A 20,921-nucleotide genomic window follows, 5' to 3' on the forward strand; every position below is an offset into this window, starting at 1 on the left:
ATAGGGACCAGTATGGGAAAACAGGGAGTAACAAACTACAAGGCTGAAGCACAGCAACACAATTAGCTACGTGGATAGAATGCTTATTTTAGTCATGATAATTAGGGGTGTGAGAACCGCGCGCGTTTAGAGACTACTAACCAGTTATATTTCTGCTCTACGAATATGCATGTGTATCGGTTCTATGCAAGTAGTGTTAGAAACTGATAAAGTTGAGCAAGGTGCATAACTCATATTGAGCGTCTTCTTGACTCCGGAAAACCCTTCTTCCAACAACCTGTAGTTTCCTAAAGTATTATCCTCCCTCTTATAAGGAAGACACAATTTTTATCTGAGCCTTTAAACAGGCTAAGTACACGTTTTTGCACATCAATTTTACCTGCCTGCTTCAAAGTATTCTCTGCCTCCATGGCTGGCCTTTACCTTTAAGGTCTTCATCAGGCTATCCACCACCAGGCAAAAGCACAAACAAAACAATGCTTGCAATTTTTTTTTTACCTAGTTGACCTGGTTTTGGCCAGGGTAGAGTTAATTTTCTTCTTAGTACCTGGTACAGTGCTGTGTTTTGGATTTAGTGTGAGAATAATGTTGATAACACACTGATGTGAAGTTGTTGCTAAGTGGTGCTTACTCTGAATCAAGGACTTTCCAAGTTTCCCATGCTCTGCCAGTGAGGAGGGGCACAAGAAGCTGGAAGGGAGCAGAGCCAGGACAGCTGAGCCCAGCCAGCCAAAGGGATATTCCGGGGCAGGGGGAGTGAGCAAGCAGCTGCGTGGTCCTTCGTTGCTGGCTGGGGTTCAACCACAGCAGTAGTGACTTGGAGTATGAGCTCTGTTTGTGATCTCTCCTGTTATCTGTGTAGAATGCAACATTTGCTGTTTTGTCTCTTTCTGCTTTCTTCTTTGTTTTAACATCCCATTCGAAACAAAACAAAACAAAAAATTGCTAAAATCCAGCTTAAAAGATTTCAGATGTTTTAATCAAAACTGCATACTCCAACAGCCAGCACATCCAGTTTACTAGTGAAGACAGCACCGTCACATTGAATTCTGTCAGATCTTCCTATGTTTTCTTACAGATAAATAAATACTTGTTGACTGGTCTCGAGTGTTAAAGGCAATGGGGTATGTGCATCCGTCAAGGCCGGTAACGTTCAGCAGACTGCCAGTTTAGGGTTCCAAAGACAACTGTTTTAATTTGATTTTTCAGCCATGTAAAACCAACATCAAATTCTCCAGGTGATCTGTTCTCTATTTGGGCTGGTTTTATGTTCAAGCAACCAAGGTAGTTGCCAAAACCCCACCACCCAGGATCCGGAGAAATAGACTACATTAGATAAAAGTTATTTAAAGTATAGCTGAGAATTGGGAGTAAACCTTGTCTTAATCCTTTGCCCTGAGTTCCCCAGTGTGAGTGCAAGTCTAATGCTGGTTCTACCTTCCACAATCAAACTGGAAAAGTTGAGCTAAGGGAATAAAAAACGACAAAGTTTTCTCTAAACCTTACGACCCAAAAGAAAATCACAAAGCATGGATTAAAAATGAACTTAAACCCCAGACCGGGAATGAATGCCATAACATATTATAGAAAGTACCGGTAAAGTCTCTGAACTTGATTTTAAGAAAAACATACTTCGTTTAAATAACCTATTTAAAGTATTACCACATGTGTTTGTTTAGAAGCTCTAATCAAGTCTTCCAAACCCTCTGTTTGGCACTGAGCAGACCCCATCCGGGATGCCGTGTCCCATTCTGTGCGCCCCAGTGTGAGAGACACATGGGTATACTGGGGCGGGTCCTGTGACAGGCCACAAAGATGGTGAGGCCACTCAAGCATCGGATGCAAGAAGAGAAGCTGAGAGAGCTGGGACTGTTCAGCTGCAGGGAGATAAGACTCGGGGGTATCTTTTCTCGTGTGTTAATAGCTAGTGTGGGGAGTAAAGTAAAGCAATTTTTTTTTTTAAATGCATATGGTGAATTTTACTGATTTTTGTTTAGAAGTGTAATCAGCGTATCTCTTCATTTGCATCACATGTTCATGATTGGCGGATTGCTGCTATCAGTGTTTTGAAAGGCACTGAATTAATAATTGAATGCTTAATGAGTCTCAGCTAGGTGACATTAGAAAATGCATTTCCATTCGCTGAGGAAATCATTCTGGTACTGAGCTGAAGAAGTTGCTTTAGCTCATTTATTTGGTTCCTTCAGCTTAGAAAGGATCTTCAGAATGTCAGCGTAATTCCTTGCTCTATCCAAGCCATGTCAGGAAATATCTCATGAACATTTACCACAGCAAATTCTGAATAAACTTACGAAACAACTCATGGTGCACTGTTTTTAATGAGCACTCCTGACTTTTCCTTTTGAGTCATACGCCCTTATTTTGTTAGCCTTTTTTCCACTCCCTCGTTTGCACTAAAAGGTGTAATTGTTGTTGTAAAAGTTCTTAAGAATCCAGTTTCTGGCAGCTCTGTAAGACATGTTTTCTTTGTTTTCTGCTTTGGTAGTTAACCCTGCGCTGTGTTTGAGCAGAACAAAGGTGTATAATATTAGCGTACAGAAGACACGACAAACCACATTTCTTTAGTAAGGCCCTATTCACCAAAACCTGAGTTCAAATGCCATATTCATCAGGTCAGGTACCTGTACGCTTGCAGAGTGTGCTGGAGGAAGGTGGCCTGGAGCCTGCACTTACCTGCCTTGCTGTGCTGGACCCGAAGGCTTCTGTGAGCTTCTGGAAGCAGCTGCTCCTGGCCCGGCAGCAGCTGTACCCACCCACCTTATTACACCTGCCTTGCACTGCAGTCATTTCTCAGGTATATTCAAACTCTTCAGCCAAACCTGATTTTGCTATTTAAAAGGCAAGAGCTGAATGCAAAGAGTTCAAAAGAAGCAAAAGAGCTAGAAATAGCTTCATATTAGAGTTCTGAGAGGGATTATGAGAGGGTTTTGGTGTAAAACTCTAGTATGATCTCAGAGGATGTTTTGAAATCCGCAACAAATCATTTCTCACAGAGGCTGGATTAAGATCTGTGGAGTAGAGTAAATGCAGTTACAGGCCTTTACTACATCACAGAAAGAAATGAGTAACAAAACCTTGAATTATTATTATTTTTATTATTGTTATTGAAACAGTACATATTGTGATGCTTCAGTCTTTCAGCTCCATTGTATAGTTACAACTGCAAAGATCAGAGATGCTCTTGTAATGAACGCATAAGCTATGTAATCTCTCTCTGGTTTTTAGTACTTCTCTGGATCACAATGCTGAAGTAAAACCAGAAGAGAACAGAAAAGCCTGAGGATTTTGGCTAAGCCATTGTTTCCCAGCGAGCATGCAGCAACTGAAAAAAAAGCAGCACAAAAAGAAAAAGGTGGTTCTGGGTGGTGTCTCTGAGAATTCGTGCTGTATTTGTTTTTCTTCTTTTTAAATAGCTTTTATATATTTTGGATCTGTATTGACTTTGGCTCGCCTGAAACTTCTATATTATAACTACTAACTAATTAACTTGCATTTTAATCTGTCACACGTTTTTTTATCACCTCATTTCCTTTTCAGTATAGCTCTCCCTGCAGAGAAGAGGTACTTGCACAGATTCAGAGGGAGGAGGCTCTGTTGGAGGGAGGTTTGATAGGACTGAGTGTAGGAGGGTGAGCAGGACGAGTAAGAGGAGGTGATCTTCATGTCCTGGAAGGAAGGAGAGGGACTGTATCAAAACAGTGAGGTGAATTTAACAGAGAACAGAACAGCAGAAAGTGGAAGCCATGGGGACAAAGACTGTTTTAATAGAAACAGGGATCAATGGCAAGGAGGTGAACAGGGAAACAGCCCATACAGAGAAGTAAAGAATCAAGGGAATCGGCGTTTTAGGAACAGAACGAAAAGAGAGTGAAAAGATTTAGAAGACTGCAGCATTTACCAGGCTCTTCTAAACTGCAGTCTTCCATAGGATTATAATAACCATATAGCAAGGAACATTCTTTTACATATTTAGTTACTTTAAGAAATCACAATAAAGTGATCAAGGATTGTCTGAATAGATGAGCTATGGTATTTTGTATATCAAGGCACTCAAACTGAGTACTTTGCAAGGCAGCCAGGTGCTGGCAGACAATAGCTTACAGTTAAGCATCAGGCATTGTGAAAGTTAGTATTTCCTGAAGATACAAATCTTTTTGCATAATCCTTTCTATATTATCCCCTACATCCTATCCCTACTACATATGACACCAGAGATCCACCACTGATCTGATTACTCCAGTCAGCACCAACTGAAAACAAAAATAATTCGTACCTCCTCCTCAAAATGCTGTGAGTGTCTAGCTAACTCTGAGGAAAATAGGAGCTCTGCAGAAAATCTGGAATCTGGCAGCCGGGGTTGGATGTGGTATTATGACGTGGCAAAAGTTTGACTGAACTTAAGAAATTAATTGAGCAAAGGTAGATCTTAACAATTTCCATGGCACGATGTCCATCTCAGTTTGGCAACGCTGGACCAGATGGTAATTCACTGATAAGTGGTGCTACTGACGTTACAGCAATTAATCTGTTGGAAATGCCAAAACGGAACACAAAGCCAGTCACAGCTATTACCTAGATGAATACCCTGTGTGAAAATTATTTTCTTTGTGTTAATAAGACTGAATTGTGGGACAAGTCGATTGAGTTGTGTAGTGACTTAAATATGATTTCAAACTATCACCCAAACCTGCCGATTATAACGTTTCTACTAAAAGCTAGACCACTACCTCTGCAGCTGCCAGCCACCTACTCACCCAGCTAAGGGATAAGCTAATCTGTTCCTCTTAATGAGGATTAGCCACCATTATGGAAATTTATCTACAGATAAATGAAATTAAACTTGTGATACACTATTGTACTTTATTCAAAAATCATCAGTATGCTAGCACTTGGCAAGCTTGCAAAAATTCTGAGCCAGATTCTGACTTGCTGCAGCCACATTGTCCTGAATGAGTATCTAGAATCATCTTTCATTACTGCTATCTACTGCAGAGTTTCACATACATACTTAAGGATTGTTTCACTGCACTGGTACTTCAATCCTGATAAATGCACAAAGGCCCCACGGATGCAGAGTTTTTCCAAAATTTAGTCCAGTGCTTCTCATAAATCCTAAATTCACACAGAAATTTTCAAGATAAAACATTCCTGATAGACTTTGGTTTTCGAATTCTTGTCTGGAAGGCTAGAGAGATGTTTGATAGGATTGTTTTAATCAAGTACCCACATCAGATGAGGAAGCTGTACGCTTCAGATCAGTGACAAATGCCAAAGGAGGAGGCAAAAAGAGTGGAAGGTTAGCAACGCACATGATTTTGTCATTATTTCTAGGCTGTTTAGGAATGGCCATTTTTCATATGGGAGTAGAGAGATGAGAGAATGCTGCAAAAAGAATCACAGGATTGTGATTATCTAACAGCCAAGCGGGCACTGGAAATCTTTAGGCAGAGCCTCACTGATTGTGGCACATGCTGGCACACAGACCTCTGCCAAGCAGCGTGCTGTCCGGGAAAGAGCCAGGAGCTGCTGCTGTGGCGGTGGCTTTCAACAACGACTTCAGCTATTGCACTTCTTCTTCTTCAAGCCTGGCCAGGGTCCCCAGAGCACGTACCAGAGGTCTTTGTGTAGGTACTCAGTGAATCCTCCCTCAGTTAGTACGGTTTGTGTGATACCTCATATATCTGAGCGAAGACTAACAAGCAAGGCTATTCCACATTCTACGCTTTGATAATTCTGAGATAAAATCATTATGTCCAAGGCGGATTTTTTTTCCAAGACTCTTGCCTTTTTTTGAATTCTAATTTTTTAATTACTTTGTCAAATTCACTACTAATGGGTTCCCTTTATCATAAAAAAGCTAGCTTTTTCTTCATGTTACGTTCCTTTGTTACGTTCTTATGAGCTTGCAAATCTGTAAGCACTTTTCTCCATTTGCAGGCCAATGTGGGGAGGTCAGAATGTTTATAAGGACCTGGAATTCCAAAAAATTCATTTTGTATTTTAGTTTTGATTATTGCCACTTAAGCATAATGACAACATCCATCCAGTTGAAAGTTCAGTTGCATTGGAAATTGCTTTTTTTTTCAGTGAACCACTGCTAATCAAAAATGTATGAGCAATGCTTTCATAAGTAAAAAAGTAGTAAAATAGTCTCATAAGTAAAATAAAATAAAAAATGGAGAGTGAACAACTTTCTGTTCTAACGTGGCCATCTGTCATTTATAAAGACATCACCCCATTAACCTGTCTAATCAACTCCATTCTTTTTTCAAAGTTGGTTAAGTAAGTTTACGAGGAGACGTGGATGTTCTCTTGATTAAATCTGTTGTAAAACAGCCTCCCTGGTGTTCTGCTTTGTGTGCCTTTACACATATAAAGGTAATTACAAGTACATATCACTACTGTAAATTCCATGCTTGTCATATTACAGTACATGACATTTTCATTTCCTCCTGGTGAAAATGAAATCCGATATTTTCTGTTCAAGCAATAATGACCAATTAGAATTCGTTATTATTAATGTTCGCCCTAAAGTGCTCCAAGTCATGAGGTGGTTTCCTCCCAGACAGTTGAATTTATAATGTGGAAAAAAGGGGTTTGACATGTTGCTTTACTACCTTCAACCATTCCCTCTCCAGCCTGGTTATTCCTTCAACAAACTAGGAGATCCCTATGGAAAACCCACAACGTAGGGAAGAATATTACTGAGTTCAGGTTTAAAGTGGGGAGCTGAAATAACTGATTCTTCTCCGCAGCAACTTCTGAAGTCTGTCTCTGACCTTTCCTCCCTGACATTTTGCTTTTATCGCAGAGACCAAAGCTTAGCTCTCTTGCAAGTAAATGTAGCCCTGCATAAATTGGGCTCAGTTAATTTGCATCAGTTGTGATGCAATGTGGTCAGCTATCTTCATCGGGATTTCCTCAGTGCCTTCAGATCCTACCAGTCATGGGGAAACTACTGGAAATTGACCCCTCGAAGAACCAGCCAAGCAATGAATTCCAATAACTGTGCTCTGCCTGGGAACCGCAATAGGAAGGCTTCTACCATATGAAGTCAAATTTTATGTAAATACTGAATATGTTTTAAATGCTTTACCAGTCACTTAAATAGGTTCCAAATAGGTTATATTTAATAAAATACCAGCTTTATCACTGCCAATTTCAGCACTTTGATATTTTTTTTTATTGCTTGATTCTTCTTTTGTTTAAAATAAAATGTGGGTCCTCAAATGCTGAGATAAGTAGATTTACTTACACAGAAAAATTTTTTTTAAAGACTCTTCAGTGGTGATGGAAAGCACGTTTATTTTCAGAGGAGTACTGAGCACTTGGGCTGAGAACCAAATCTCTTTATATTCTATGTGAAATCTTCCCTCTAGAAACCTTCCTCTCTAGAGGTAAAGACAGAGACAGGCAACACAAAAACCCACAGCAGAGAGAGGAGGAAAGACAATTCTATATCACATGTGGAGCGAGAAAGGGTTAAAAAAGAGCAAGCAGTTGGAATTATGTCATGACATACCAGATGACAGAAAGCAGATGACAGCTTTTGGGGTGCTCCATTTGGAAGACGGAAACGAATCTGCTGTGCTCTCACCGAAATGCCATGGAGAGGGCCAGCAAAGAATCAGTTGGGGAGGATTACAGTTCAGGGAATGGCCAGCACAGCTTTTGTCAGATCTCAGGGTGTTTGAAATTCAAAGGCAGCCTAAAAATAATCAGACAAAAAATAAATATCCATAACCTTCTCTCAAGCACAGACAGAAACAGGGCAAATTGCTCTCTGAATCTGGCAGGCCACTTTTTCCTCTCTCGCAGTCCATGAGCACATGTGGCACAGTCACAGACATGAAGCAGCAACTGTTTCATGACCTTTTCCTCTCCTCCAAGGAAACTGACACTTTGAAAAACAAGGAGTAAGCTTATGCCATCTTTATAGTGTGAAGGCAACTGGATGTAATACCATGCAGCAGCTAAAATTCTAATCCAGTGTTGGCAATTTTAAAAACTGAGTGTATTTGCACAGTTTGAGATCTACTTTACTGGCTCTTGCCTTACAATTATTATTTTTTTTCCCTCAAAAGTGAAGGGAGCTAATAGTAGCAGTAGCAAGAGAGCAGAAGCAGCAGGGGCAGAATGAAAATTCCAAACTTCAGCTTGTGGAGGCAGCTAGCAGCCAGGATCTCGTGGGAGGGTGCTCTGAAAAGCCAAGAGCCAAGGAGGGCTGCCCAGCCTTGGAGGCTAGCCTCCCGAATGCAGAGGAGAGGCCGTCCTGAACTGCAGGAAAATGGGTTAGATAGCAGGCGGCTGGACTGGCTGAGCAGGAAACTCCCAAGTTCAGATGTGTAAAAGGAAGTGTATGGGGCTGGAAGTGGGGGTGGGCTGTATATTGGGGCTGGAAGTGGGGGTGGGCTGTGCAGTAGAAAGATTGTGGCTAGGCAGCGACAGAGCTGGGTGTTACATGCTTCCCAGAGAGGCTGTGGAGCCCGCAATCTTGAAAATTCAAAAAAATTGAATGCCTAAGACCCTAAGCAACCCGACTGCCCTTTGAACACAGACCTGCATTGAGCAGGAACCTGAAGCAGGTGACCTCCTGAAGGCCCTTCCAACCCAAGTTACTCAATGACTCTATATTCTTCCTAGAATCAAGAGTTGTACAGGCAACCTAGCCCAGTTTGCTCAGGGTCATGTCCATCTGAGTTTCCATTATCTCCACAGAAAGGCTACTCACAATTTTAACTTAGACATATGAATGCAACCTAGTTTAATCTTAATCCTTCTGTTTCATTTCTGGCAGTCTTTCTTTTCAAATTGTGTGAAATTTATGCACTACTATGTGGGTTTCTTTCTTGGAGGAGATGTCAGTTTTCAAAGCAGAATCTACATTGTCATGAGGATTTTAAAGATGGAACCAATTAACAGACTGATTTAATGTAAGGTAAAATTGTTTTCCTCAAGAAATACAGACCAGAGGCTACCTTTTAGCTGCTTCTTTCTATGTATATAGGCAGTTTATAAAAGTATAATGTGATATTTTGAAATAAGAGGTACTTCAGGACATGGTTAAAAATTGTCTCATTTTGGCCATTGGTTTACAAATATTTTAAGATACCCTGTCACATCAGCAGAAAAAAACCGCTGTGTGTTAGCAGAATGCAAAATAGACAATATAAGAGTAGCAGGGATTTTCTACAGCATTCACTACACTCCTTATTCAACAAGTTACGTAAATGGGTCTAAAAATATTTACAGCAGGGAAGTGGACTGGATGACTTCTTGATGGCAATTCCTGTAAAATATTTCAGAAATTTCTTTGTCAGTGTATTACATTATTAAAGACCTGAGCCCAGCCTTGAGAAGTCATTTTGTGTAAGCCCATGCCTACTGAAATACACTGAGGTATCTTCAGTTAGAACACCATATTTAGCTGAAAGAGATCCAAAAAAAAAGGGCAAGGCGCAGGTTTGCAAATTCTGGCAGTGCAGCTGGACTGGTTTTGAGGGCAATGCCATGGGTGGTTTTTTCCCCCCTCTTTTCTTCTGAGTACACTTCCAGTGGAATGGCAAGCGTATTTATCCATTTCAAAAGGATCTCTTTTTTAACTTGTTTGTATCTTAAAAGGATACAAAATTAAAAGAGAAGCTATTGTTCAGCTGCATATAACCTCACTGTCTGAATTTATAAATATTGTAAATTGGAGTCTTGCTTAAAGAGAGGAGCAAAAACTGAATAAAGAGTTTGCAATTCAGCTGTAGAAAATAAACATAAGTATCTTCACGTTTTTAGAGGCTTGAATCCCAGTGTTAGAAGAGCGTGAATGTCACCGGGGACTGGGTATCTTGGCAGTGCTGGGTTAATGGTTGGACTTGACGATCGCAAAGGTTTTTTTCCAACCTAAACAATTCTATCATTCTATGATTCTCTGTAGTACTATTTTATCAATAAGTCTGCTTTTTGAAAAAAAAAAATTCCACTAAGATTATGACTGCCAGATTTCCTACACCACTTGCTACCCTCAAATATTTTAGAGGCTCCCATTATCTTAACACAAGTTGTAAAAGAGATTATTTGGCCCTGGGACTATGTATGTGCCAGTTACTATGATGCGTCAGACAACTGGTAGTTTGAAGATCACAATTTGAAAACCCTTATGTGGGTAAATAACCATATTCTTCATTTACTACATTAATTTAACAAGTCACATTGTAAAATTGTGCCGTGAGCCACTCTTGATCCTTGAGATGAAGCACGTTACTCTTCAAATAATGCTTTACAATAAAATATCTATTCCTTGAAGGAAAAAAAAAAAAAACCCAAACACAAAAACGAACCAAAAACCCAAACCACAGAAATATAATAATTTAACTGTGGTATCTGTTCTTTCATATTTTTAACGTATCCACCTAGGCCAACTGACGATTGGGTAAATAGACATTCAGCCATCTGCTTTCTAGACAAAAACTTTTAAAGTCACATTTTCTTAATTTGAAGTGGGTGATGGATAAAATGCATGAGGAAAGTCAGATTTTTCTGCCAACTACAGCATAGTGGAAATCTTCTTGCATAATGAAGTGTTAACTAAGTCATGCTTCTGCAGAATGATTTAAAGTGTGATTCCACCACCAAAAGGCTGTAAAAAAAGCAGGGCTCCATGGTGTCTCAGTAATTTCAGCATAAGATATGCTGAGTTTGCAAGGAAAAAAGGCAGGAATGTTTGGTTTGGGAATTTTTCCACTCCTCATTTCCAGTCCTCCAAACTCCTCCTTTGGGCTTTTTACATCTCATGCATCATTAGCTAGAATAAATTATCATCAGACTAAATTGCATGATTAACTGTAGCTGAGTTGGTGGCAGAGGGAGAGAGGCTTTAACGTGCACCATAGAAAATTTGGCAGGAAATAACCTCACTAGGACACTTTTACAAAATAATCTTTTATGGAAGAATCAGAGCTTTAAGAAAAGCATCAGAGATAAAGCAAGCTTGTATAAAAAGATGCATGGTATCCCAGTTTCAGGAACACTCACTACAGTCAGAAAATTACCAGTTTTATGGATGAATTTCAGACTGTTAAATAGAACACTGGAAAAAGAATTCAGAGAACTGAGAAACACACATTCAAATAAAACATTGATAATCAGTTATTTTCTTAGAAAAAAAGAAGTAGAAAGAATAGATTTTGTGCAATGCAAATATTTTACACGGAAATGTCCTAAACCAGGTAAATCTGAATAATCCACTGAAGTGTAATCTATCTAAAAGGGCCAAGGATTATGGATTGCAGGCGCTATCTGCACACACACACACACCTTCAATCTGCAGAAGTAAAAAATGAAGAGGCAGAATATAACAACTGGTCTCTATGCCCTACAGAGACCAGATTTAATTGCACGGAGAGACCATGATTTTCATCTAAACAGCTTTCTGCTCTTTAAAACACCTCCAGCCATAGATCTCTTAGTACCTTTGGCTCTGCCTGTGCAGAATCTCTCCAATCCACGCTCCAAAGCAGCAGGAGGACATGGATGGTGACTTTCTGGGGAGACGGCAGATAAGGCTCCTTGGCACCTCCCTTCCCTGCCTGTTCCCCGCTGCTGGGGAGGGGGAGAACCACAGCAAAAGGCTGTGGCTACAGCAAGTAAGACAAGAAAGAGGTGAGGGACTGGAAATGCAGCGTGCTACCCTGTTATTATGAACGCCGGGAAGCAATCCATGCTAGCAGTAGTTTTTTCTTCGTAATTTATGTGTTACGCCGTAATGTTTTGCTACAGCGGGATTTAAACTATTCAAAGTATTTCTAAATAACAAAAGGAAGAAATCTGGATTCATACAAGGGAAGAAATCCGGATTCATACAAGGGAACAGGACAACACAGAGTTCTCACGTAAGCCAGGGTTCTAAGGAAAATATTGTCTATGAGGTATAAGGCTGCCTGCACCTTGATTTACACTGTGGTGTAAATACTTAGAGCTAGTTAAATAATGTAAATTTGAAGCAAAATCAAAAGTAGAACATTAAATAGGCTACAGTGGAGCTATGAAAAAGCATATACTCACCAAGAATGAACACTGCCTGGCAGAGAACTCAGACCCTGGTTTTTTCTGCCTATATTACACCTGAACTGTTGGCTAATGTTACTCCAAATGACATTTAGGTTTGATTAATCTATTCCTTAATATCTGCTTGTTGCAGGCAAAAGTGAAGAGTTATACAGAACAAACCTTAATATTTTTCCTAAATCAGAGGCTTTTATGTATAAGGTTAACTTATCTGAGAAGGGGAGAGGGGAATTTAAAACAGAGCTTGTTGTTTTACTTTGCTTGTAAGGTAGGAGCAAAGAGAGATTGGGGGCAGTATCTATTATGTATGCCTTCTGACAAAATAAAAGGGAAAATTGGGGTTTTTACATCTAGAAAGTAGTTTTCCTGATTTAGACACTAAGTAAAATGCTAATTCCTTCCTCAAACATATGTACATAAATAAGTTATATAAGAATACTTATTTTGTTGTGCAGTATATTCATAAATATTAGATAAAAAAAATATCTAAGTTTCAGAAAGCAACAAAAGCTAGCCAGATCTCTTGAGGTTTCCTTTTGTTAAAATAAATCTGTAGCCTTGCTTGGATTCTTGAAAATAATTTATGTCCAGAAGTTAAACACATTTAAATAAATTGACTGTATAGCTCTTCCAAAGTAAGAAAGGTCCAAAACTACAGTCAGATTTTTGGAGAAAGTTTCTAGGTTTTATTCTGGTGTGTTAAAAAGTACATGTTAAATAAAGATGGTTTCTGTTGATTACTTGATAAAGGTTTGTATGGTGCATGTATTAAAAAAATTGCAGGTTTCTATAGAAGAGCCTGTTTTGATAGGCACTGCCAGTTTTCACCAGTGGGTTAAAAAAAAAACAACAAAAAGAAGTACCACAAGGCTAAATTACTTAGGAACACTTTAAAAAAAATCTTTGATACATGTAGCAAGAAGAAAGTGTTATTAAAAGGATGATAATTTAACTAGAACTAATAGAAATCCATTTTATTTACACTGGAAACCTGAAAGGACAAGACTGAAAAAGACTCTCATTCCCCTTTTTTTTTTTTAAACCGGTCACACCCTGAAGCATTGACTGAGCAGTACACTGTTAGCTCTCCTTGACTTGAAAGTCGCCTGTGCTGTGTGGTAAGGGGAATGACTTCTCCTTTCCTCTAACCTGTAGAAAGATCCTCGTGACTGATTTGGTTTAGGGAAGCTGAGAGCCGGCAAGTTTCTGATACTTCCACTGTCCTTATCTTGTGTAACTATCAGTAGAAAAGCATACTACAGAACCCCTACAGGGTGAGGAACCTGATTGCAAAGGCCAGTAATGTTGGGTAGTAGAGACAAAATCTCAAAGTGGTTAAGCAGTTTCATGGGAAATGGAGAAGGCTAGAGGAGAAGACAGGAAATGTTGTTTCCTCTATGTTCCTAAAGATTTACAGGAAGCTGCACAAAACATCCTGGCTTCTGAATTATGAAACCACATTTATTCCTAGCCCTTATAAGGAGCCAAATACTCCTTTTCCCCACAGAGCCTTCCTGCTACAAACGGAGGTGCTAGACCTTCATAATTACAGCAAGAACTTATTTCCATGTATCTCTCAAACCCAGTTCTAGTACAGATGGACACATCTCCTGTTGGCCATAAGGAATTAGCTGGTTTTACAAGACATATAAAAAACAAGTTGCATAGCTCACCTTCTCTTCTTCTGTCTCGGGCCAGCTGCCAGGCAGCTCCCTCATGGACCAGTCTGACAGGACAGCGGGCAGGAACACCGCTGCTTTTTACACTCTGGTGAAGGCACCTTGCTTGGGGAGTAGCAGTCTGACAATCCTTCCCCTCTGCTCAGCACTGGGGAACTGTGGCTCAGCTTTGGCAGGTCCCTCTTGCAGCCGGCTGGAGCTGGCTCCATCTGCCGAGGGCAGCCCCTGGTGTCTTCCCACAGCAGCCACCCCTGCAGCACCACCACTGCCAGAACCTTGACACATAAACACAAAAAGATAATTTTAAAAGTGAGAGGGTACGAGAAACTTAGGCAAGAATTAAAAAAACAGAGGCAGGCATTGACCCACATAGATGGAGATGTTGAATGAAAATTTTAAAAGTGGCAGGTGACAAGACATAGCAGGAGGAATTCATCAATGATCTGGGCGAGGGGATCGAGTGCCCCCTCAGCGAGTCTGCAGCCAACACCCGGCTGGGCAGGGGTGCTGATCTGCTGGAGGGCAGGAGGCTCTGCAGAGGGGTCTGGGCAGGCTGGATCCGTGGGCCCAGGCCACTTGTATGAGGTTCCACAGGGCCGAGTGCCGGGTCCTGCCCTGGGGTCACACCAGCCCCACGCAGCGCTCCAGGCTGGGGCAGAGCGGCTGGGAAGGGCCTGGGGGGAAAGGGCCTGGGGGTGCCGGTGGGCAGCCGGCTGGGCAGGAGCCAGCACCGTGCCCAGGTGGCCAGGAGGGCCAGCAGCATCCCGGCTTGTGTCAGCAACAGCGTGGCCAGCGGGACCAGGGCAGTGACCGTCCCCCTGCACTGGGCACTGGTGAGGCCGCCCCTGGAATCCTGTGTTCAGGTTTGGGCCCCTCGCTGCAGGAGGGACACTGAGGGGCTGGAGCGTGTCCAGAGACGGGCAGCGGGGCTGGGGAAGGGGCTGGGGCACAAGTGTTGTGAGGGGCGGCTGAGGGAGCCGGGGTGTTCAGCCTGGAGACAAGGAGGCTCAGGGGGGGCTTATCGCTCTCTGCCACTGCCTGACAGGAGGCTGTAGGCGGGTGGGGGTCGGCCTCTTCTCCCAGGTGACAAGGGGAAACAGCCTCAAGTTGTGCCAGGGGAGGTTTAGATTGGATATTAAGAAAAATTTCTTCACCAAAAGGGCTGTCAAGCATGGGAACAGGCTGCCAAGGGAGGTGGTTGAGTCACTGTCCCTGGAGGTATTTAAAAGGCATGTAGGGGCAGCACTTGGAGACATGGTTTAGTGATGGACTTGTCAGTGCTGGGTTAACGGTTGGACTGCGTGACCTTTTAGGTCTTTCCCAGCCTGAATGATTCCATGATTCCATGAATTAAGCACGCGGGCCGGGTCCTGCCGAGGAGGCGCAGGACGAGACCCCGTGCCGCAGTGCCGCCTTGCTGCCGGCAGGGGGCGGCGGCGCGGCCGGGTCCAGGTGCGGGGCCCTGAAGTACCGCGGTGCGGCCAGCAGGGGGCGGCAGTGAACACGAGGCGGCCCCGCGCCCCTCACGCCCACGTTTCCTTACCGGGAGGCAGCAATAAGGGCGGCGGCGGCGGCGACTGCTCCGCCTGGCAGGCACCGGAGCACCGTATTGCCGTTACCGGCGGGCAGCGATGCGCAGCACGCATGCGCAGAGCCCCACCTGCAATATGGCGCCCCTGCCGCCAGGCGGCAGCAGGAGGGACCGGGCGCCACCGCGCATGCGCGGCGTAGCCCACCGGTACTGCGTTCAGCTGCCCGGGGCGCCTCCGCGCATGTGCTGAGGGGCGCGGCCGTCCCGCTCCAGGGGCCGGGGCGCCGCGAGGAGCCCCTGGGGACCCGGTCGACACCGGCAACGGAGCCGCACCGGCGGCCGTCTGCCGGGTCACCACGGCGGCACCGAGCGCCGAGCCCCGGCACCCCCGGCCGTCCCTGCCGGGACACCGCTCCCCCCCGCCCAAGCGTCCGCAGCGACCCCCGCCGCCCTCCTCGGGGCTTTCCCCGGGACCCGCCGGCCCCAGAGCCCCCACCTCCCCCCGCGGTGCCGGTCCCGCAGCCCCCAGCCCCCCCCGGGCAGCCCCGCAGCTCGGCAGCGACACCCGGCCGTCTGCGGGCGGTGCAGGGTCCCGCCGCCCCGCTCACCTCGCCCCGGGGAGCCCCGCAGCCCCGGCCCCGGCGGGCCCTGCCGTCGGTGCTGGGGGCCGCAGCGGGAATCCCTCGCCCCGCCGACCTCGCCCGTTCCCTCCGCCGCTGCCGTGAGGGGACCGTCCGTCACGGTTTAAACTGCAGCAGTGCCAGGCTGTCCCGCACCAGCCTCGCCGGAGCGGTGCTTTCCTCGGCCCGTGGGGCCCCTGCAGCACCCTGCCGCGGGACATGGAATGCCAACGGATCCTGCTGCATCCCTGCCCTGGGGCGGGAAAACCCACCGGACCCCAGGGCAGAAGGAACGAAGCGCCTCGAGTCACTTACAGGTGTCACAGTGGTCCCAGAGCTCAGGTTCCATTCTGGGACAACCCAAACACAAAGGCAAACGGCTCCCTGACTGGGCTGGCACTCAGCTGTCCCCGGCTCTGCTGCCACCAAAAAGCACCACTGCTGAAGGTCGGGGTGGCTCTCCCGCACCCAAAGAGCAGCAGGAGCAGGTAGCTTTGCCAGATGGCATTAAAGGAAATCAATACAGCCTGCTTGCTCAGAAAGAAAGGTGTTGCTTTTTGTCCTGCGTTAACAAATTACTGAGAAAGCTTGCTCTGGCATACTAGGGACGTGCTGCAGAAAAGCAGCATTTCAGCCGTTTCCTTTTTTCCCTCAGAATGCCTAAGCAAGGCAGACAAGTGTTAACAGTGATAAAGGCAGTTCTTTACATGGTAATTACTCTGAGACATTTAAAGATATTTACGTTAACTTACTACTACAATCTTAGTCCCCTTCCCATCTAAGGCACTGAAAAATTCCTGCCTTTACTAGACTATCATCAAGTGCTTTATAAACTGCTGCTTGCTACAGAAGCACGTGCGTGCAGTGCTGCAGGAACACTGCAGTGTTTCTGTCCTGTTACTTTACTCACTGGGGAGTTTCATCCTCCACCTTTCTTCCACAAAGCAGGCAGCACAAGATGTGCCACCCAAGCAACTTTTTTGGGCTTATCACAGCTTTCTCTTTGTCTTCATGAGCCAGCTGTGTTGGGACGTGGACCCTACGTGTGCCTCTCAGAAACCAGAAAGCCTGCATGCACATGTCACCATGCAGCAGGTGACCCTCAAGTAGCTTCTTCCCAGGTGGCCCAGCATCTTGGACTCACCTCTGCTTAGACCGGTACTCGCTAGTACTGGGTGCGGTACAGGGATCTGTGCTTCTGGGTCAAACATCCATCTCTAGGGGTTGGCACAGTATTCCAGCCTCCTCACGCCCGTGAGGACGGCTTTGGGCCTGCAGCACAGAGAAGGAAACTTTTTTCAACCTAATCCATTAAAAAAAAAGAAAATAACTACAGGTGGTAGGTACCAGTACTACTTGATACTCTTAAAACAAAAATGGCTAGTAGGTGTGTATTAATGACCCCTAACAGTCCATCCATATGGAGTGAAATGCCTCGTTTCTTCAGGCCAGGAAATCTTTTTAGTCTCAAAATGAAGACCTAGCCTGGTCCACCCATATGGAGACATTCACCTGGAGGTATGATGGTGTGATGGTCTTTCTCCTGGACTGTTTTTTCCAGGATGAGTGTGATCTAGTCAGCAACCACCAGCCAGTGCACAAGCCTCCCCTTTCTCACCAGGTCTGTTTCACGGCCACATGCCATCAGCCTCCATCAGTCTCAGAGGCTCTGGTAGGGAAGCTCCAGGCTGCTGGCCGATGAGTCCAGAGTCCATGTGGTACAGAAACGTCTCAGCAGTAAACCCTGCTTCACAGGCAGCTAAACGTTTGTTTGCCCAGCGAGGCTTTATAATGCTGGAAGGGCTGCTTGACTCAACATCAGCACGCCCCTTCCCAGCAGAGTGGCTGGCAGCCCTAGCCACAAAGTGGGACTTTTCTCCACGGGGCATGGCACAGCCCGGAGCTGTTCTTTTGGCTTAATGCAGGGCACGCAACCTCACACTGAAAACAGAGTGAGACATAAGACCAGGAGTAAGTTTTCTAGCTAGGAGGCGTAAGGACTAAGAGAGCGTGGCGAGTGCTGCGAGTGCTGGTTTTCCTCCTTCGTTACCGAGTTGCAGTTCAACTGAAGCCACCGTTGGACTAGCAAATAGGTTCCCTGCCTGGCTAACCGTGCGCTGTTCAATGTGGACCCAAAAAGCCTACGTGATACAGGCCACAGGCTTGGACTACCTGCCCCTTGTAGTGAGTCCAGTAATTTCCACCCAACTAAAACATCTCTTAAAAAAAGACATCCAGTTTCTCTGTGAAGAGGCTGAGAAAACTGGCATACATCTGTAACTGGTGAAACAAAAAAACAAGTGAGAAGCTCAGGAGCATGTAACAATGTACCATCTCAGCACACACAGGTAACATACCCCTTTCCTCCCAACCTATCTGCCAGCGAGATTTTAGTATTAAAAGCTTATTAGTGCTATGATTAGCAGCACTTAGGGTTTGTTACAGCAATCATGGATTCTGTGACTTTTTAAACATTTGGAATTTTTACAAAGTGCTAAAAACTGCTACTTTACTACTAAAGCCAGGATTTTATTTCAAACCCTTTGGCAGAAATCATCATCAGCTGGGCTTTTTGCACGCATGTTCCATGAAAATGCAAAAAATTGCAAGTGATCATATAGTGGTGTTAGCTTTTTCTTAAAAAAAAATCAAAGTTATTAGAGTAGGAAGTGAAAGGATCTATGAGCTAGACAGTTTTACCTCTGTAACATTTTTTTAATGAGTTTGAGTAATTCCTTCTTTAAGAGATGGAGCAGAAATACTGCAAGTTACAGACTTTCCCCTCTTGTAGTTTTGCAGCAGGCAACTACGCTGAGGAGAAATCATGGTCTGACTCCCCTCCGGGAGGACTTGCACCACCTCCAGCTGCACTGAAGGAGGACAACAATACTGGACTTCTGTGAAGTCAAAGGTTTACATCAAAATATCCCAGAGAAGAAACTCAGTTTTGAACACCAGACAAGTAATCATCTTCTGTGAGAACCAAACCCAAAGACAAATGACTCCCTGACTGGGCTGCACTTACCTAGGCAGTGGTCCCAGGCTCTGCTGTCACCAAAAGCACCACTGTTGCACGTCAGGGATCTTTATGCCACACCCCAAAAGCAGCAGGAGCAGGTCAATGTACCATACCACTCCTCCCCAGCCTTGCAAAACTGATTGTGATATGAATCCTCGTTCATTGAAGCAGTAGCCAGCAGTGTCAGCAAATGCCAGACATCTTCCCTTCATACAGGAAACCTAAGGAAGTAAAAATATGTTTGAGTGTCTCAAAAAAAACCCTCACAGAGGGAAGAGTAAGTAGGCAGTCTCTAACTCCCTCAGGTCTGTATGCTGCTCTCTGAGAGATCCCTTTTGGACTTGGCTTGCCCAGGAGTTTTCAGCAAGCCTTGAGCTGACCTCCAGTGTTCTGCTACCTGACTTGGTTTGTCTGTCCCTGCAAGACAGGCTTGAGTGTGCCCCAGGATGGGCGGTGTGAAGCAGCCCACCTACTATATTTGGGTGCCCAAGTGGACCCAAATACCTATGCTTCTTACAGTCTTTGGTGAAACCACCTTGCTTGGGATGGTGCCAAAGTCTAATGATTGCCGTTGCACAGATGGAGACCTGAAGCACAGGTTTTGCTGAGGCAGAGTTGCCTGAGAGTGGGAGATCCAGGGGAACCCCGGATACTTGGAACTACTCCAGCCTGCAGGCAGCACTACTCCAGTGCGGCCCTGGGGGTTTCCATCAGACACCAAATTGGAGCAGGGAATTTAAAAATGGGTTTTCCAACCACTGGCTCCTGTGGCACTGTATAGCTGATCCCTATGACAGCTGCTGGCTGGGGGAAACCGCAGCCCTGGGGCGAGGCACAGGATGCAACTGCAACGATCTTGTCTGTTACCTGCCGGCTGCAGAGAGTCTCAGCAGGACTTGGCCAATACTTGTGCTTTGTGTCCTTTTTCTTTGTGGAGTTTGCATGCACATAGTCTTTTCAATAAAATGAAAACATCTTCCAATACGAACAAGCCAGTGCAGTAGAAATTGCAATGCGACTTATTTAACTGACCTGCAGGTCATGTTACCTGATTTATTTCTGTACCAGAGTCCGAGTTATATTTCACACACCCTTTGGATTCTTGCTGGGAATAAGGAGGGCAGAGGAGCGGACACACTTCTTAGAACTGCTGTTTTCAGAGCTGGTGCCATAACTAGCAGCAAGACACAAAGGTAATTTCATCAGTGAGTAATGCACTTACAAAACCGGTTTCCAACAGAGAAAGCAATGACTCCCCTGCAGAGACAATAGCACAAGGGAGGAGAGCTCTGGGGGGAGACAGATTTTTGCCCATGTGACAGTTCAGGGAAAGGGCATTAGAATAACTTTGTAGCCCATCTGCCATCTCACCCCCAGCTTTTGCTATTGCCTACATGTATATGAGCTACAAATACCCAGATAGCACTTAATCCGGCCTTTGGGTAGTTTTTGCTATCTTCCATGTCAAGGCACTTTTGCCTTCAGTCTTCCCATAAAATACTTCCCATAAACTGCAGTTTTGATTGCAGCACATTTAAAGAGGTGGGTGGCGAGCTGGTGTTGTCCAAAGGTGTGAAGTGGGTGGCCGTAGCATTGTTTTGCCCTCAGACTGCAGGTAAATCCAGCAGTCTCACTTTAGTGACGTGCCAATGACTGGACCAGCCTTCAGACTAGTGAGGCAGGTAGGGAGGGACAGGTTGAAAAGTTGACTTCATACCACCGTGGTCCTGCATTTGTAATTGTACACCTGGTTCTATGAAAGGCCCCACTTCTTGAGAAGAAGGTGTAAGGAGGTCCCCTAACCACAACGTCCTAACCAAACCTATGCTTCTTTAGCACCCAAGAAGAGACACAACGTGAGAACCAAAAGATGACATCTTTACGCATCAAGCCTGCAAATAAAACCAAGTGGGTAACTTAACTGAAAATCATCACAGCAATCTAGTCATTCCAGATAAACACCTGCACAGCATGACAGACAGGTTTTCTTGGTG

General features: G+C 44.6%; 1 long non-coding RNA gene across 8 annotated transcripts in view; it reads right to left on the minus strand.

Moving 5' to 3' along the window:
- Nucleotides 1-957: 957 nt before the first annotated feature.
- The window catches only part of LOC121082853, a 30,930-nt gene continuing 10,966 nt past the window's right edge, over nt 958-20,921 (minus strand). For 6 of the 8 annotated variants that reach the window (XR_005826163.1, XR_005826159.1, XR_005826154.1 and 3 more), the window contains 4 exons: nt 19,976-20,101; nt 18,934-19,148; nt 17,053-17,180; nt 958-14,032 (listed from right to left, as the gene is read on the minus strand). This is a non-coding gene — a long non-coding RNA (uncharacterized LOC121082853). The remainder of the gene's footprint in view (nt 14,033-17,052; nt 17,181-18,933; nt 19,149-19,975; nt 20,102-20,921) is intronic. The other 2 variants (XR_005826161.1, XR_005826155.1) reach the window with 2 other exon arrangements.

The sequence above is a fragment of the Falco naumanni genome, chromosome 1, assembly GCF_017639655.2.
Source record: "Falco naumanni isolate bFalNau1 chromosome 1, bFalNau1.pat, whole genome shotgun sequence".
Classification (NCBI taxonomy): Eukaryota; Metazoa; Chordata; class Aves; order Falconiformes; family Falconidae; genus Falco; species Falco naumanni.